General features: G+C 46.2%; 1 protein-coding gene across 16 annotated transcripts in view; it reads left to right on the top strand.

Moving 5' to 3' along the window:
- TCF4 (transcription factor 4) overlaps positions 1-19,669 on the top strand; it is a 241,238-nt gene that overhangs the window by 77,727 nt on the left and 143,842 nt on the right. The gene's annotated exons all lie outside the window — the stretch shown is intronic.

Raw genomic sequence — 19,669 nt, 5'->3', positions numbered from 1 at the left:
AGAAAGTTTTGACACCCCCGAATAATCATTTAGCTTAGCAGCAAACGCCAGAGCGGTATGTAAGAGAGGCTATAATTATTTGTAAGTGAATGATAGCTACTTTCTTTAATTACGGTTGATAAATGAGTTTGGTTAAAGTAAATATATGATGTAAAAATATTAGTAATGCTTATGCTCGGCCAAGATCACACCCTTCTTCTGCAGTTGTCAATGAACTAACCAAATGCTTTGCTTTAAAGGGCTGAACGTGAGCCAAAAAAAACATGGAGCTGTAACTGCGATATATCATTCTTCAGCTCTAATATACGTCCCTAAAATATGCCTTGTCTTTTAATATTGGGAAATATTTGTGAGTTGTTTAACATATGGGACAATGTTGGAGCTTGTAGTCGTTTGTATGTATTCACGTACCAAACATGGTTACAACAGTTTTAAAGGGTCTCGTATAAGCCAAAAAAAGCAGGGAAATTTCAACACTCCCTTCTTAACTCACGCCACGGGGCTGAGGTGGTGCGCGGAGCCACTTCCCAAATGGCCACACGCTTCTCTGGAACCCACTGGGCTTTTGGGATGGACTTCCAGTTAAAGTCTTTAGAACTTGAAAGTCCTTCTCTCTCCTGCCTGCCCTTGGCTTACAGAAAAAAAACAATACTCTCATTCCTGGCTCCATTTTTGCCAACCTAAGTCTTTAGAACTTGAAAGTCCTTCTCTCTTCTGCCTGCCCTTGGCTTACAGAAAAAAAAAAAAATACTCTCATTCCTGGCTCCGTTTTTGCCAACCCTAGTGAAAATACTGGTTCCACTTGGTTTAAAAAATAGTTGTTTTATACAAACAGGTTAGGAGGCACCGAGGTAAAGAATTAAACCGTGTTGTACTGTGATTAGGAGCTCTGGAAATCCTGATGTTTCTACTGACACTGCCCCGGTGGAGGCACTGCCCTACAGAGACTGTCAGTCTGTGCTGGTCACCTCTCTACTTGTGATTTTTAGGAGAAACCTAAATATTGAGGTTATGATCAAGGCAGAGTGCTCATCCCTTGGCCAGAGGCTGCATGAGCTGCTTGCTCCCGCCTCCAAAATGTCCTTTATCATTTTCCCTTTTCCTGGCAGGTCTTTGAACTCCCTGAGGAAAGGTCCCCATAAACTCTGGTGTCACAAGAAGTCCTTTTTTTTCAGTGCTCCTCCTTCTCTTGGCATCTGATAAAGAGCTTGACAATCATCCACCTTGAAGTGGTTTTATACCAGTGTGTTACCGTTGATTTTGAATGCATTTGCTCCTGATCTGAGGTGGCTTTCCAGGCAAGAAAGTCTCTGTTGTTACTGGGGGTAGGTATTGCTGCCCCCCTACCTGTGAGCCACAGATGTTTGCAGACAGGCTGCGCTTAAACGAGGGCTTTAATTGTGGTTTAGTTTTCAGATGTTTGTTTTCTAAAATCCATTTTTACGTGGCCGGTGCTTAGCGGGGAGCCTGTGCTTAGGTGCTGGAGAGAGCCCCGTGGGGAGGAGTGGAGAATCACAGAATCCCATGGGGTTGGAAGGGACCTCTGGAGATCATCTCCTCCAAACCCCTGCCAAAGCAGGTCCACCCAGAGCAGGTTGCACAGGAATGTTGCACAGGAATTGCAGGTGTTGAGTGTCTCCAGGCTGCGATGGCTGTGGCACGTCGGGTGTCGCTTCCCATCACCTCTCCCTTTCCAGGTGTGCTCCATGGAAATGGGTCTCATCCTGCTGCTCGGGGTACCTTGCTAGTTCCTTAAATCCCTTCCCGACGTACACTGACTTCCTCCCAAACCCCCCGGAGCTCCACGGAGCGTTTCACTGCCAGGATTAGACGGAGGTTGCAGGCGCTGCTGAAGAAAGCTGCTGGCTTATTTGGTGACCTTTGAATCTCATCTGGGTTAGTGGTTGATATTTTGATTTGGTTACTGTGGTCATATTGTGACAGCTGCTGGTTCATTAGAATTCAGTTCCCCTTCCCGCTTTGCCTACCAGGAATATTTAGGTTTATGTTGCTTCAAAGTGCTCTAACGCCGCACAAGGTGAGGTGTTGTGAGAAGCTGTTGGCCACCGGCCGCCGTCCAGCGGTCACAGCGGAGGGTGGGGACAGCCTCAGTGCAGGAGAAATCTTTCCTGGAGGTTTGCAAAGCTGATTTAACCCAGTTTGTTGGAAGGTAGGAAAAATCACAGAATCACAGAATCTTCTAGATTGGAAGGGACCTTAAAGATCATCTTGTCCAACCGTCAACCTGACTGACAAAAGATCAAAAGCGCTTTTCTTATTCCGTTGCGCGGACAGTTTGTCCTCCTCCCCTCCTCCCTCCAGAAACATAATATTTCTGGTGTTCGCAGTAGTGATTTTATATTTCTTATTGAAAAAACTCCTAGGCTCCTCACTAGATGCCAGTACCTAATTCCTGATGCTGCTTTGTGCCTCTGTAGAAGGCTCTGAGGTCACTGAAGGTAGATCCCTCAATAGCTGTAGGAGCTAGTTGGTGATCTAGTGTGTGGCGACAAGATCTTTGCTTGTGTTTATTTTCTCTTGCTATTGCTAAACACAAAATGAAGAGCAGATCCAATGACTTGCTCTTACTCCTCTCCCAGTTCTCCGCTTCGGAGCGATCCTGCCCTGCTCTGACCCTATCCCGTGCCCTGCTTTCGGGAGGGCTGGCGCTGCCTTTGCCGGAGACTGGCACTTGTATCGCAAAAGAAATGTTTTCCCCTTTGCTTTCTTCCCTTTTCCTTGTTAAAAAACCTCCAAGTCATGATTTTTCCTCTTAGCGTTGGGGTTCTCTTGCCGTTGGAGTGCTGGAGGCAAGGCTTGTGCCTGGGGCTCCTGGTAGCCCGTCTCGGTGGCCCATCCATGGTGGGCTCTTGGCAAGTCCTTCAACCTCTCCATGCTCGATGTGTCCTCCTGGTTATCTCTCTAAAGAGCACACATTATAGATTTTGCAGGAGTAGTGTGAGATATGATGAATTACTGTCTGGAAAACATCCCGTGTTCCTTGGTTACTCCACATACGTGCCAAATTTTAATATTCTTTTTAATGCTACCATAGCACTTGTCTCCATACGAATATTGCTGTGGCATTTGCTTTTAATCCGTCCAGCTTTGATTCTGTTACTGTTATTCTAAGGAGAACTGGAATTTTTGCAGATTAGTTAAGTTTACCCAACACGGCATTATAAGGCCTTGCTTTCAATTGCTAAACTATAAACATTTGGGCTGAAATTTTCCATGCTGTGTATCTGACTCAGCCTGATTATTATTTTTTTAACCTTCTGCAGAAATGATTTCAACATTTCCTAAAATGAGATTACATTTCATCCTGGCAGATTTTGGATTTTCTCAGTTAGCGTCTGGCACATCGCGAACATTAATTCTTTTTCACACCCCCTCTGTTATGTCAGGTGGCTTCGGTTCCCCTTTTGCAGCTGGAGAAGTGAAGGTCCGTGAGGAACCAGGAGGGAAATGTCAAAACCGGTCCGGTGATTTTTATTATGTTATTTATTTTTATTTTTTTTCAGTTGTAAATTTGAAATACAAACCGGTCCGGTGATTTTTATTATGTTATTTATTATTATTTTTTTTTTCAGTTGTAAATTTGAAATGCAAAAAGGGGTTTGATGCTCCCTCGGTTCTGGCGTTGGGTGGCGCCCAAAGATGCCACCACTTGGGGAAGTGTTGGTTGTGATGCTTCGTAGGGGTCACCCATGCTGTGGGGACACACACTCATCTCAAGGGTGTCTGCCTCTTTCTTATTGCTTCCTAAAGCCTTTTCAGAGCAATGCAGTTTATTAGGATTAGTGAGGGTGTTTATTGGAGGAGCCGGGCAACTTACAGTGCGTAGAAAACAAAGACATGACTCTTATATTTGGAAAAAATAAATGGCATGCGACGTAGAGAAAGAAACGTGATGGCTCTTTGAAAAAGCAGTCAAAGGGGCATTTTCAGGAATCACAAGAAGGACTGTGTTCTCCAGAAAAAAAATCTGTGATTGTCTGGATAGCTATAGCATCAACTAGGATGAGTTTTGATAACTGAAAATTTGAATATAACAACTAAAATGGTCAAAAAAGGCCTTCAGAAACCAGAGGACCAGAAATCCCAGGCTCTGGTTTTCATTTAAAATATTAAGTGCGGTGGGGCTGGACTATAAGGTGCGTTTGACTTGGTCCTGTGTGTGTGGATGGAAATGGTGGTGGGGCCACCAGCAGCACTGCTGTTTCTGTGGACACCAGCAATGACCTGGAGGGGACAGGTCCCACCACACAGGACACCTTCCCCTGGCCGTGGAGACAGGGAGAACTTCAGGGTGTTTAGAGAAAGGTCTGACAATGTGGGTCCAGCCAAGTTAGGCTGCTTTGGTGTGTTGTGCATCTGGTATCTTGTGGGTTTTTGTTTTTTTTTATTCTATGTTTTTATTCACCTCTAAACTCCCTTAACTCCCCCTACAAGCGCTCTGGTGAGTGCAGTATGGATAGATGTGCCCACCAACCCCATTTTTTGTTCTTCTCATCCCCAGGTGAGTACAGAAGGGCAGATCTGAGACAGGGTTTTCATTCTACGTCTAGGAAAAATGTGTTGAGGTGTTTTTTTTTTTTGCCAAATCTAGAGTTGTTTCACCCACCAAAATACCTTGTTTTCAATGTCTCCAGGCTTTTAAAAGGGCACTAATTTGGGAAATAAACGTGGGCACTAAATGTGTCCCCAAGAACTGAATGACAAAATGGCCACTGATTTCAGATGGGGTCTATTCTGCTCTTTAATGACCATGTATCTACCTTTATGTGTAAGTTAAGGCTTCGGGTTCCATCCGGGAACAGCTGGACAAGGATTTCTTCCAGCCTTTTTTTTTTTTTCTGGATTGGTTTTAGTGGTTTCTACCCGGCAAAGTGGAATTGCTTCTGGATAACCCCGAGTACAATTTGAGTTGAGTTATGCAGGGGGTCAAGGCTGAGACCTGAGGAGCTTGGATGTAGAGCTTTAGCTTTCGAAGAGAATCACAACAAAAATCACACCATTTGCCCTCAACTGGGGCCTTGGGAGAAGCCTTAAAAACGCTTTTGCAGAAGATACTGGCTTGTGTATCCCTTCTTGTTGTGTGATATCCCTTGGGTTCCATCCGGGAACAGCTGGACAAGGATTTCTTCCAGCCTTTTTTTTTTTTTCTGGATTGGTTTTAGTGGTTTCTACCCGGCAAAGTGGAATTGCTTCTGGATAACCCCGAGTACAGTTTGAGTTGAGTTATGCAGGGGGTCAAGGCTGAGACCTGAGGAGCTTGGATGTAGAGCTTCAGCTTTCGAAGAGAACCACAACAAAAATCACACCATTTGCCCTCAACTGGGGCCTTGGGAGATGCCTTAAAAACGCTTTGCAGAAGATACTGGCTCACGTATCCCTTCTTGTCATGCAATATCCTTCCTGCTTCTCCTGGGAACAAAAGGAGCAGGGGAAAAATGTGTGCTGCAGAGTGTTTTGGTGATGTAGGGAGATGGCCCCATTCCCAAGGAAGAGTTAATCTATTTTGGGGCGAGTCAATCTCGCGGGCGCTGCCGGTCGGGATGGGGAGCTCCGGCGTTCAGCCCCAGCCCAGACCCCGCAGCAAAGAAATTACAAGGACATTTCCATTTATTTGGGGAACGAGCAGCAGATGTATAAATAGGAACTGTAGACTCTGGCAATTAACGTCCACATACTGAGCGAAGAATTGAAATATTATTTTGTACTGCATACTTTTTGGTGAAGTTTACATTCCTTTGTATTTTGTTCTTAAACAAGTCCAAGCGTTTTGAATAAGTTATTCTGCGTGACAGTTGCATTCTGCCGAGCGTGGCACGGGCTAACGCCGCGTTAAAAACGTTTGCGTGGAGCCACCAGTGCATTTGATCTCTATTTGGAGTACAAACTGGGAGTTTGCAAAATAGTGCCTGAAGTTATCCTCCCCTGGGGCAGAAGGGAACATCCTCCCGCTGAGAACCCAGCCCTCCCTTCTGCGGGGACCTGGAAGATGGGCACACATGACTCAAAAATCATTTGGTTTTTATCTACTAGAGATAGTGCATTTATTTTATTTTTTTACTTATTTTTTTTTTTCTGCGTTGCGAGCGTATTGCTAGAGAAACATCCAGAAGGCACTTTAATGGTTAATGAGCTGCTGCCCTTTGTATGGATGAGCTCCCTTTGGCTTTCAAATAAGCATTTGCTGCTGTTCTCCAGCTGAGCTGATGGTGGTGGAAGGGGGGGGGGGTGGAATTTGAGCTCACACCTGTTTGAGCCTTAAAAGAAACCTATAAGTGACTTCCTTAAAATATTCATAGCGGGGAAAAAATTCAATTTCTAGAAAACCTTACCCCACCAGGAAAACCATTGATAGGCGCTTTTTTTAAAAAAAAAAAAAAAAAAGAAAAATACACCACCACAACCAAAAAACCCCTGGGTTTGTGAATTAGTTGCAATCTTTCTATTTTTGGGGTCACGTAACCGGTGAGCGTCCACCTAGAGGTAGGGACGTGGTTCCAGGGGCTAGGGCCAGGGATTTGCATTGCAGCTGGAAAGCATACATGTGGGAAAATCTGTGAAACAAAACAAATTTGTTGAATTACTAGGTCATTTACATAGCTGCTCCAGTCATGGTCCGTTAAACAGGCCCAAACAATGGTTTGGTTATGCTCTCTAGTTAAGGCACAGGCTGTGTAAAACAATGCCGGGTTAGCTGGATAATTAATAATCATTTTGAGCCCCGACGTACCTTAAGTCTGAACTTCCCAGCGGAGGGAGATGTTGAAGCGAATAAGGCGTTCGCTAAATAAGATGGACTTATTTTGGGAGGTCTTGGTGTATTCTCCAAAACCAAATAATCCTGCGGCCGTCGGGGGCTTTTTGTGCATCTAAGGACACGGCCAGGAGAGAAAACCATCGTTGCTTTCCGTAGGAAGATGTGAGAGTCTTGTAGCAAAAAAAAAAAATCTTTTTTGGCTTTGGCAGTTCAATTTTTAATTGCCTTTTCTCCAGACGACTTCTGCCAGTTTGTGTCAGGACGTCTCTCTTCCCCTCCCCAGCCTTCAGCCTCTGGATTTAGCACGTCCGCTCAGATGCGCAGAACGTACCCAATCAAATATAAAGCAGTTCCGATGGAAATGATAAAAAGGGTCTGACAGGAGGGTACAGTAATTCTCCCCAGCATCATGCCGATAGATACATCTTACCATATGGTCCGAATTAAGGCCAGCACCAGTTCTCCCAGTGTACAAGGCTGATGCTGTACTAGGTCCGCGCTTTGATCCTTGTACCATGTGAGATAAAAAGATACGGAGCATGCATTTAACAGGAACCATCAGTACTTTTAATTAGATTATATTTCTTTTTAAGTAAAATCAGAGCGCGCCGATACATTTCTTTATTCTGCAAACTTTTGACTATGTGGTTGTGGTCTTCGAGCCTATTCAGTCGTTCTTAAAAAATGAGGACACAATGAGAAGTGATGGGGAAGGATATTCTGGGAAGCAAACATGCTGACTAAATGTGATAAAGAAGAAATTAGGGCAACGATCAAACATTAAAAAGAGTGACATTGTGTATGTGTGTGTATATGTGTGTGTGAATTATCCGGAAAAAGCAGTTTTGATTAATTCTTGGATGAGGAAGCTCTGTAAACAGATCAGCAAGAATTTAGTTACAAGCATTTTTAATTCGTTGTTTAAATACCTTTTAATTATGATATCTATATTGACGCATTCCTATCCTTTCTATTATTTATATTTTCATTTTTATGTGTCACTAGAATTTAAGATGCCTGGTTCTGGTTCACATTATCTAGCAAATTTTATTCTTCCAAATATACCTTCTAAGAGAGAATATTTATTTTTTCCTTCCTAAATTTTAACTTCCATGAAATTGAATTTCAGCAAATTGATTCCAAAGCCAGTTCTGGCCTGGGTTTGGGACTGGCTGAGATCACAGATCTCCCATGGCGTGTGGGGCAGCACCCAGAAGGTCACTGGAAATCTGGAAAGAGAGCTTGATTTAGGAACTGTTATATGGGGAAGTTTGCAGGAGTCTCTAGAAGTTGCCCCAATGGCTCTAGTCTGCTTTACCGTTCGTTATTTCAATTAGCAAAATAGGAGGAAAGAAGAAACACATGAGAAAATAAGTGAAATTTTGGAGTAACTATAGTTGGCTGAGCATTAAAGTGGGCTCAAAGCCAGGCCCATCCTGATAATAATTTTTAAAGCAGTAATTTACCTGCTGATGGTGAGGTGAGGAGCGCAAAGGGAGCAGCTGTCGAATCCCGAGCACGGCTCACGTTGAGCTTTGTGTATTAGAACCCGTTTCACAGGAAAGGGGAAGGTGGTGCCCTGTAAATACACAACATTGAGGGGAATCGGGACCTCCTGAAAAATAAACGTAGCAAGTATATTCTAAACTGCCAGGCTAAAAATAAACGATATGCCGAAAAGCATCCTAACATCCTCCTATTTAAGAACACGCACAGCAAGAAGTAATTCTGCAAAAGGAAGGCAAGAATATAAGGTGTAAAACAGCAAGTTTGGAGAAAGTGTGGAATGAGGTTCGGCGTTAAAAAATACTAATCTGAAAGCAAAGAGAGAGAAAGGAACAACTGTAGGTGAGGTTAAGATAAATAATCATGGAAGATTATTGCAATGCATAAAGAAGAGGAGGTCAGTAAAGTAGATTTTAGGACCTCTTAGAGATGGAAAGGGTAATTTATTGACAGATGATGTAGACACTGCTAAAAAATAAATGGATTTTTCGCCTCAGTGTTCACAAAAGAGGATGGGGAACAGATGCCAGAATCGGATATAAATTTCCCAGGAGAGAGGCAAGAAATATTGAAGGAAAATAGGGATTATTCCAGAATGGGTGATCACACGGTGGGTGAGAACATCAGTAGATGGATTAAACTCTATGGAGGAGCTATCACAGAATTCTTAAATAAGAAAAAAGAATGGACTATTTCATGTTTATGGGGAAAAAAACCAACCAACTCCCCTCCATTCCTTAGTGTCCTTGGCTGTCTGCAGGGATCACCATCAGAGGAGATCAGTGTCTTACTGGAGTGGCACAATGCTTCTGTCCCATAAGGACTTTATTGACAAGTTTTGTGTGTGCCTCTCTGTTTCAGTTATTTTAAAATGATTTTAAATACTTCAAATGTATTTTACAATGAGGAGTCCAGTCTCCACAAAATGTACAGTTCTGTGTGGAAGGGAGACTGAACTTGGGCCATCCATAAGCAATAGCTCAGTTGGGTGAGGAAGATGTGTTCTTTGAGGGAACCATCACAGCTTCACAAACATAAGGTGAAGGGTTTCCAAATGGTTCCTGCTGCACGGTGTATTCTGCCTCCTCAAAAAAAAATTAAAAAAAATGATAAAATTGATATTTGTTAGTTCCGTCACAAAAAACCCCTATTCTTCTCAGATGTGTTCTTTGAGGGAACCATCACAGCTCCACAAACATAAGGTGAAGGATTTCCACGTGGTTCCTGCTGCATGGTGTATTCTGCCTCCTCAAAAAAAAAAAAAAAAAAAAAAATTGGTATTTGTTAGTTCTGCCACAAAAAACTATATTCTTCTGATGGGAAGGTCTATCTTGTGTGGTCTGATGTTCACAATTGAAGGCGAGATACTTCAGGTCACACATCTGGAATGTTCTCACCTCAGAAGGATATAAGACCAGGCACATACACCTCTTGCTGTTGGGTTTATCCTCAGGTTCAGAGTTGACCCTCGGCCGGTCTGGACCTGGATCTATGAAGAACTAATACCTAAAGTTTTGGTGCTCCTCTTTGTGAGCCTCATAATGCTCTAGAAGAATCATGTTCTTGCTGGCAGAGTCTTCAGTGTGTGAACTGGAGTGGGCTTCTCGCTTTTCTGAATGGCTGAACTTAAACATTCAGTGTAACAATGGAGTTTGATCTTCATTAGCTTGCCAGCTTCAGCCTTGAGTCTGATGTTTCTCCAGAGGCGTCCTTGCTTTCGCAAATTTGCTATCAAAGGTTCTTGTGCCTCTTCCTGGTCCAGATTGATTAGTTTCCTATACTTGTTATGTTTGACTGCCTTTGGAGGAGTGATGTCTGAGTGACTGGCAGGTAGAGACACTGAAGCTGGAGGCAAAATGAGATGCTTGATGTCCATTGAACAGGCAACCATGAGAAAGCTGAGGGAGGGAGGTAATGTGTGTAATACGTAACACAAAACTAAGCTGTTGCTGTGCTGTGGGCTTAAGGCTTGTGGTCTTCCTCATCGTATGCGTGAGAAGAGCATTAATTAAAATTTACTGATATTTGGTGGATTGTGAAAAAACCAATGCAAACTAAAACTGAACTTAGGTTGTCCATCTGGCAGAGGAGAACATTTGGATACAGAGCTGATTCAGCAAAACGCTTTATTTTTAAAACCTTGCGATACTTTAGAAATAGAATCTAGATCAAACAAAATTTCACATCCCCCAGGCAGAGGTTTCTCTCCAATATTTGGATAGCTTTTGCAGAAAACCAAACCCTTTCTTCTGTTCCCCGAGTGGAGTCTTCTCTGCTGGTTTCTTGTCCCTGCAGCTGCAGGGCAAAGGTTCCATCAGAGGTTCCTTCATCTCATTTTCCTCCCTTGACCTACAGACTGGAAATGTGCTTTGTTTCTGCTGGTCATCTCGAGAAGACACACCTTCTAGTAGCTCCACCCATCCTCTTTGGTGGCATGATGAATGGAATGGATGTTTGGTAGGCTGATGGATCTCATTAAACTTCCAACTAAATTGAACTAGACCTTCCTTTTAAAGATCTTCTCCCAAATTCTGCTGGAGAAGTAAAATATTTTGTAGATGCACTGTACGTGCTTTGTGTGGCCGCTTATCGTGGTGGGAATACGCTTTGGCTTCAGTAGCCTTCTATTACACCACCAACTGCTGAAATAACGTCTCCTGGGATGCAAGGGATTGCAGAAGAATCTCTGAATAGATGATAAATTCTCTTATAATCCCTGTTTTGTTGGATGGAAACACCCACGTGTGGCCAGAGACTGAGCTCATTGCTTGTAGCCGTGGTTAAATTCCTAGAGCTTCCTGCCACCCTCCTGGTCGTGACCAAGGAGCTCAGTTTAGTCCATGTCCTAAATCCACTCAATCTAATCCTAGTTTTCTATTGGTGGAAACTGCAGAACACCAAGAGTTTTTGAAGCAGGAATGGTAACAGAAAAGTCACACGTAGAACCTGTTCTTTTTTTTTTTTTTCTACAGAACATGCCCAGGTTGTGTTGTGAGAGACTTATGGGTGTTCAGTGGAGATGGAGTTTATTACAGAGGCACTTTGGCCTTTTGTTGTTAATACAAAAATCAGCTTTCCATGCCAGAAACAAAATTTTCCATGTGTATTACACAGCCAAAGTGCCAGCCATCTTAAAATATTATATATTAAAGTGTATCCTGTGCATTTTGTTGTGGCTGGATTCGAGGCAATGGAGCTCCAGCCTCTGCATCTTTGAGCTTTTCTTGACCGTGTTTTGAAAATTTGCCTGAAAAGTCACTTTTGGGTTGTTTCTGCTTTTCTGCAGAAACAGAACAAGAGCCTTTTATCGCCTCAGCAGCCCTTGGCTTACACGTGCACAATATGCTGGGGTTTAAGTCAACCTGGGGAGCTGCCCTCCTGCCCCCATCCCTGCTGGGGAGCCGGGCGGGGGGGCAGGTTGGGGGGCAATAGGAAAGCTCTGTCTGGGGGGCTCATAAACGCCAGTGAGGCAGGGCAGGCTGAGCCCCGTCTCGTTTAACTCCATCCCTTAACCAGCCAGTCCTTCCCCGCGTGTTTTGTTTGAGTAGGTTGCACCTCTTTGTATGGCAGAACTATTCTTTGTCCGACTTTGATATTTTTTTTTTACATGCGAAACGGTTTTGATCACGTCCCCCCCCCCCCCCCCCCCCCCTCCCGAAACAGTTGCAATTTCTGTGCCTGCTCATGTGGTGCACACCTGTAACATGTTGGGAACGGGCTCGCCTTTGAAGCTCGACTTGTTCTCTCATAAGAGGCCACATATTTCTTCCATCGTGTAATGAGATTTGCTGATGATACAAAACGGAGGGGAGCGAGCCACGCTCAAAAGCCAGGCAATATAAAAATACAGCTTTGGCCACGGGCCTGCGCTTGGACACGGGCAGGAGGAGTCCTGCCACGGCCCCAAACCCTGGTGACTTCAGCACGGCTCTGAGTAGCCGAAAAATGGACTTGTGAGTCTCTGTCACTGTGGTTGTTTCTTAACGCTTTCAAAAGTGCAGAGTGAAACCACAGCATGGTTTGGGTTGGAAGGGACCTCAAAGACCATCCAGTGCCACCTCCTGCCCTGGGCAGGGACACCTCCCACCAGACCAGGTTGCTCCAAGCCCCCTCCAACCTGCCCTTGAACCCCTCCAGGGATGGGGCAGCCACAGCTTCTCGGGGCAACCCGGGCCAGGCTCTCACCACCCTCCCAGCAAAGAAGTTCTTCCCCACATCTCATCTCCATCTCCCCTCTTTCAGTGTCAAACCCTTCCCCCTTGTCCTATGGCTCCTCTCCCTGATCCAGAGTCCCTCCCCATCTCTCCTGGAGCCCCTTGAGGGACTGGAAGGGGCTCGAAGGTCTCCCTGGAGCCTTCTCTTCTCCAGGCTTAAGGTTCAAGTTGGGGGGGTTCCCCAACTCTCTTAGCTCCCCCTCCCAGCATCAAAATAATTACTGAAACAGAGAGAGAGAGTGAAAAGAAAAGGCAAGATGTGCTGGTGGAGGTATTTGAGAAGAGCTGGTGTTTCAGAGAGATGCCATGGGATTATTCCAGATGGCAAGGAGTGGCAAGTGGATGTCCCTCTTCCCCTGACCGGAGATGGAGAGCAGCCAGCCCGTGATAGGAACAAGGGTTGTGTGGGATCTTAGGAGGTTTTCAAAACGTTAAAAAGGACTTTTCTGGTTCAGCTCCTGAGATGAATAAGGAGGGAGAGAGGGCAATGTGAACCTGCTGCTTCTCCCATGCCTGAAAGGGAAGGGAAACGATGGACCCGGCGTTGGCTCTTGGGGCTGGGAATTGGTCAGGAGAGCGAAGAGCAGGCTCCAGCTCTGCTCCTGGTGTCCTGCTGGGGCTGCCCTTCCCTCTGCTGGGTCGGCTGGTGTTGCTGCTTAATGGAGAGAGACAGACCTGAGGGCTGATGGAAAACAGTGCCTGTAAACCTTCCCCCAAATACAAAACAGCTTTGGTTTTTTTTTGGGGTGTTTCTTTTTTTTTTTTTTTTTTTTTTAATTTTTCTTCCCCCTCCCCTCCGCCTCCAAAGCTGAGATTTCTGAGCAAAGGTTGAATAAAAGTCAAAGGAAACTATTTTGGCACTTTGGAAGGGATGAGTGAGGCCACATCCGTAATCCCGTGCACGGTTCTTGTCACCTTATTATTAGAGCTGTGTAAATCTGGCAAGGATTTGTATTTGCCAAATATACCTCTGGCCTAGATTTGGGCTTATATTTGGAATTCAGGCCAGTTTTAACGCCTGTGCAGTTTGTAATTTTTGCCAGTTTTAAGCAAAATAACAGGAAAGAGGATAATGAAGGACAGAGGAGTCAGGACAGCAGAAAACTAAGGAAGGAACCAGAAAAAGAGAAGGAAAAAAGGACAAAGGACTACGGAGCCCATTCCTCCTTTCCTACTTTTCCCACAGCTCTTCTTTAACTTATTCCCCTCTTTTCCTTTTCAAGCTTCATTGTTATTCTCTCTGAATTTAGAAGAATTAAATAACTTCAGTCGTTCTCCTCTGCTCTGCTTGTGCTCTCCCGTTTGTTTTTTAATTTGAAAGCTTCTCCCTTAACCTCTCTCCCATAAATTCCCCCCTCATCTTCATTTCTTGTCCTGTCAAGAGGGAGACTCCCAGGCAGTGGAAAGCTCTCCCTGAGAGTTGCTTTCCCCGTGGGTTGGCCGTGGAGGCTGCTCTGGGTGGAATGGTCTGAGAGGGTTTTGCTGAATTAAGGATAGAGAAGCTGTCACTTCTCCAAGGTCACCAGGAGAATCAAAGGCAGAAATGGAATAAAACCCAGGAACGAGGAGCAAGAAGCCCAGATGCTGGTTGTAGGTAATAGCTTTCCCCGTGGGTTGGCCGTGGAGGCTGCTCCGGGTGGAATGGTCTGAGAGGGTTTTGCTGAATTAAGGATAGAGAAGCTGTCACTTCTCCAAGGTCACCAGGAGAATCAAAGGCAGAAATGGAATAAAACCCAGGAATGAGGAGCAAGAAGCCCAGATGCTGGTCGTAGGTAATACTGGTCATCTCCTTGAGGTTGTGATTTTAGAATCATAGAATTCCCTAGGTTGGAAGGGATCTTTCAGATCATCTAGTCTGAACATTTTATGTTATTGGGCACCCAGAGTTTTAACTGAAGGCACTGAAATTGTGGGGTTTAAGTACAGTATGAACCTCCTGTGTCTTGCTGGTGGTAACTCTCCATCCCCTGGCACAGCCAAGTGCTCGGTATGGGTTGTCCCCCTTCCTTCAGCAGCTCCCATGGGAGGTGTCGGTGCCGTGTCCCTCATCCTCCTGCTCTCGGTGTGAGGGGGGACAGGGCTGGAGCCACCAGCTGAAGGTGTGGGTGTACAGAGAACCCCAACCTGGATTGGTTTTCGTTAGAGATAAGGATCTGTCTCATGGGGTTGCATTGCATGGGTGGAGCCGCGTTATTGCGTGATTTGGTTACCTGCTTCGGTGGTGATTCATTGATTATTAACTCTTAGGGGTTTGTATGGGGCAGAGGAATAACAGAGGGATCTAGAAGGTGCCACACGAAGCTAATGTGAGCATCAACTTTGAGAACCCCCTCTCTTGGAGCAGGGGAAAGGCAGGTTTGCCTCCCGCGGGGAGGAGGGGACTGCAGAGGGTCCCTTCTGAAGGTTTTGGGGACACAAGGCTGATCCAGTGACAAATGTGACACTGGTCATGAGCCTGGAGCTGAGCGAAGGCCAGATGTTACATGCAGAAGTTCTATAGAACAAATAATTTAGGGACACGCTAGTGGCCAGCTCTAGAGCTAGATGCTATTGGAAATTAAATTTAGAAGTGTGTCGTTGGTATTTGGAATAAATATCCTGCTTAGGGGGGTGGTCAGAAACACAAACCAACCCGGGCAGCTTTGTGTCCAGCCTGGAATTTCTCCTATTTTATGTGCCCTGGCCTTGCGCTCGCTGTCCCGCTCCGTGCCCTCTCCGCCTGAGAGCTGGGCTGTATTTTTCTCTACAAATATTATCTTTGGCTTTCTCCTCTGTGCTTTTGTGCCGCCTCCTGCAGAGGCACGTGCAAAACGGCTACGTTTTCCTAACTTTTTTTGGACAAGATCTGAACTCTCAGGACTCCCTTGCCCTCCTTCACCTTTTCTCGGAGTTTCTTTGCTTCTCCCCAGTCCCCCCAGAACACGGGGTTTAAACCCAGTGCGTTCCCCCCCAGCAGTTTTGGCGTGAGGCTCCGAAGGAAAACCAACCTCTAGGAATAAAATGGATATTTCCCATGCCCAGAGCAGCTCCACGGCACCAACCCATCATTATTTTCCAGGTTTTGGAGATTTACCTGTTGTGCTGAGCGTAACAAAAGGAAGGAAATCTCTGTAATTATGCCGGAAGGGGGAGGAGATGGCGTTTTAGCGCCTTTGATCTGGAGCTAGAATAGGCTCAGCTTTTGGAAATTTAATTTGAAAGAATCCAACGTACACATCTGCTTTTTGTACCGCCATTCCTTTTGAGCCAGAAAATAGAAATTTATTAATGCAAATGCGCGGATTCTGTTGGTCGGAAGAGAAGGAAGCCCGTTCAAAAACATAAGTTGACTCTTTTTCTTTATAGCACAAGAAAAAATCTTAATGGGGATGATGGGTGCTGGTGTTAGACAAAGTTTTGTGGGAGCAAGCAGGCGGCAGAAAATGGTAGGATGCTTCTGTGAGCATCAAAATTTCTGGGAAATATAATAAGTGAGTATTTCCAAGGTACTAATGAAAGGAACAGGGGGAAATTATCTTAATAAGCGGTTTAAAAACACCCCCAAAACCAGCGTGTCGTAAAAGGGCTCCGTGAGCTGCCCGGGGTGGGAGATGGAGGGAACCCATGAGGATACACAGGGTTTGTTTCGGTTCCTCTCCTGGTGCCCAACGTGCTGCAAAATCAGTTGTGCCTCGTAAATTGAACGCCATCCAAAATTCCAGGTAGATACTTTCAAAACATTACTTAAGAGATGTGACTTGTGGTTTTTTCGGGGCTTTGCATTAAAACGGAGAGAAGACACGTTGGACAGCAAAGCGTGCAGGAGATAGGCTTTGGCTCTAGTAGATGTTCCATCAGAATTTCCCCTGTGCACCTTTTTTTTCCTGCTCCCTGTCAAAACCTGCCAAGCACGAGCTTGGTCAGTCTCTGCAATCATACCATAAAAATGAAAATGTATATCTTAGAGCATATGTAAAGAAGCCCTGGTTATTCCCTGTGACAGCAGAGAGCTAAAATAAACCTGAAAGGGTTTGTTTGTTTATTTTTAAATGAACCTGTTTTCGTGCCTTGTGAATGGAGTGCATGTTGAGATTTTTTTTTTTTTAAATGCAATTCATCAGGCGTTTGCCTGAGTGAGACCTTTCAGCAGGTGAGTGTGTCAGTGATGGGAACATCTTTTAGATCTACGCGGTCAAATAGGATGAGCAGCTTCAGCTTGCTTTGGAGAAGTGGATGTTTTTCTCTCTGCTGCCTTTTATTTCTTCCTTGTGGCCTTTCAGAAATGGCACTTTATATTATTGGTGTAGCAGGGTTCAGGTGGAGGTACTGGCAAATTCTGTCCAACAGTGGGAAAATAAGGGTTTTTTTTTGTTTCAAGTGGTGTAGCTTTAGGTTTGCTTAGGGGAGTTTCTGGGTGGGGAGCAGGTATCCCCACGGGGTGAGGAGTCACTGGTCAGCACTGGGATGTGGGTGAGTCACGGGGGGGGGCACAAGGGTTTTGATACTTCATATTTTCGCCCCCCTTTGCTGACAAATGGCTTTTTCCTGGCTTGTTTTTCATCTTTCTTCCCCTCCCTGGCTGCCCAGATGATGTGGCCGCGGTTGGCTGGGGTTTCTCAGGCTTTGCTGGGAGGTGGGAGCCTGCTGGGGTGGCCGTGCTGTGTGATGGGTGCCATGACTTGGATCCGTTCTCCTTCCATCCAGCTAAATACGAGGTGGTGTTTGGTAAACATCACCCACTGTTTCTCCTCAAGTTAACTAGGTTAAATATCACCTTCCCGTCACCGTGCCCCGGCATCCCCCTTCCTGGGGCTTGGCCAGGGAGATGTGGGGATGCAGGGCTTGCAGTTGAGCCCCAGCTTGGCACGGAGCTGTGGTCCTTCCTTGATGTCCCTCCATCTGCCCAAGGTGCCGTGTGGCTCTGGGGGGCCAGAGCCCCTCTGGGAGCATCTTGGGTGGTGGTACCCGGGTGCATGTCTTCTCCCCAGAGCCCTTCTGGGAGCATCTTGGGTGGTGGTACCTGGGCACACGTCCTCTCCCCAGAGCCCCTCTGGGAGCATCTTGGGTGGTGGTACCCGGGTGCATGTCCTCTCCCCAGAGCCCCTCTGGGAGCATCTTGGGTGGTGGTACCCGGGTGCATGTCTTCTCCCCAAAGCCCCTCTGGGAGCATCTTGGGTGGTGGTACCCGGGTGCATGTCTTCTCCCCAGAGCCCTTCTGGGAGCATCTTGGGTGGTGGTACCTGGGCACACGTCCTCTCCCCAAAGCCCCTCTGGGAGCATCTTGGGTGGTGGTACCCGGGTGCATGTCTTCTCCCCAGAGCCCTTCTGGGAGCATCTTGGGTGGTGGTACCTGGGCACACGTCCTCTCCCCAGAGCCCCTCTGGGAGCATCTTGGGTGGTGGTACCCAGGCACATGTCCTCCCCCCAGATCCCCTCCAGGAGCATCTCGGGTGGTGGTACCCGGGCGCACGTCCTCTCTGTCCATCAGCACATCCTTGCTCTTCTGGTGGCTCCTGTTGTGCTCATCCCCCAGCCAGGGCTGGGATCCATTCTTCCCCCCTTGCGACACCCCCACCTGCCGCCTCTCCCATGGAAACTTCCAACTCCTTTGGAAAACCCCGCGTGGGCAGGGCAGGGAGGGTGCTCTGGCCCCGGGGGTGGCGGGGAGCCCCGGCTCCGGGCGGCGAGGTGCCTCGGTGCCCCCCTCCCCTCCCCGCGCGGCGGCGGCGGCGGCAGAGCCGAGACAGGGCGATTATGAAGACGTCAGTCGGAGCGGAGGCAGGCGAGAGGGGAGCCGCGCTCCAGATGAGGTCCTGGGGGAGCCGAGGAGGGTCATTCATGTACGACCATGTGTATGTGTCTGACAGACTGTGAAATGGTGCGTTGTTGCGCGGCTGCGCTGCACCTGGGCCCTTCATCTGTGATTGATTGGTTTGGTCATGTGTAATGGTCCCATCTGCTCCGTGTTGTTTTTCTTTTTTTACTTATAAACACCGTTCCCAGCGGCTGGGAGAGGATGAGCTCGGGTTTGTCATCTTCACTTACACTTTAGCTCAAAAAAAAAAAAAACCCAACAAAACCCAAACCCAACCAAAAGAAGTGGTCAAGGAGGTGACTCCAAGGGCTGCCCGAGGAACACCTTCTTCTTCTTCTTCCACCCTTTGGGTGCCTTGGCTGCTTCTCCTCCGGTGTGGGACCCCATCCCGGCCGGGATCCGGGATCCGCCCCGCTTCCCCAACCCGGAGGAGCCCCCCAACCCCAGAGCCAAGTGATTTGCACAAATCTGCGGATAGTGACTCTTACTGCAGCGAGGAGTTTTTTTGTAACCGAGCCAATACTTAATTAAAACCGCTGACATCATGGTGTTATAATTAAGCGTGGCATTAATTAAGCTGGAATAACGATTTTTTTTTTTTTTTTTTTTTTTTTAAGATTTTTGATGTAAGCAGCGTGGTGGTACCCGGGTGCATGTCTTCTCCCCAGAGCCTCTCTGAGACCATCTTGGGTGGTGGTACCCAGGCACATGTCCTCCCCCCAGATCCCCTCCAGGAGCATCTCTTTTTTTTTTTTTTTTTTTTATTAAGAGCTGCTCCAATTGTATAAGCGCACGATCGGCAAAAACAAAATAATTTTTTATTAAAGGAGGAGAAATCCGTCCCCGCGCTCGGGCTTTGCCGGGAGAGAGCCACTGGCAGAAGTGGAGTCGGCGGCACAAACTTTGGGGGGCTTCGGCAGGAGCAGGGAGTGTGGGAGCTTGAAGGGAAATTTTGGATTTTTTTTTTTTTTTTATTTTTTTTTCCTTTTTTTTTTTTTTTTTTTTTACCCAAAAATGCTGATCGGCTCCTGGCATTCTGATGGCTAATTATGCATCGGAGAGCTTCGACAGCTGCATTCATCATCATAAAATGTAATAATTAATGACATTCCAACAAAGAAAAATATGCAAATGAGAACTCATTAGCATTTTCATATTCAGCTTTGATAATGCTTTTGCTGACAAGGTTGTAATTAATGAAAATTCATGTCGCAGTCAGGAGATTGGATCGGTTTCATTCCGCTCACAATTCCCAAATGCTTGCATTATGGAAAATCGGCGGCTCTGCCAACTTTTCAGGGAAGAAAAAAACACACACACACACTAAAAGCACCAGATGCAAATTAATGGTAGGGAGCCTTTAACTCTTTAAAGTCCTAT

This window comes from Calidris pugnax, unplaced genomic scaffold (genome assembly GCF_001431845.1).
Source record: "Calidris pugnax isolate Ruff unplaced genomic scaffold, ASM143184v1 scaffold79, whole genome shotgun sequence".
Taxonomy (NCBI): domain Eukaryota; kingdom Metazoa; phylum Chordata; class Aves; order Charadriiformes; family Scolopacidae; genus Calidris; species Calidris pugnax.
This window is presented reverse-complemented; position numbering and strand designations above follow the sequence as displayed.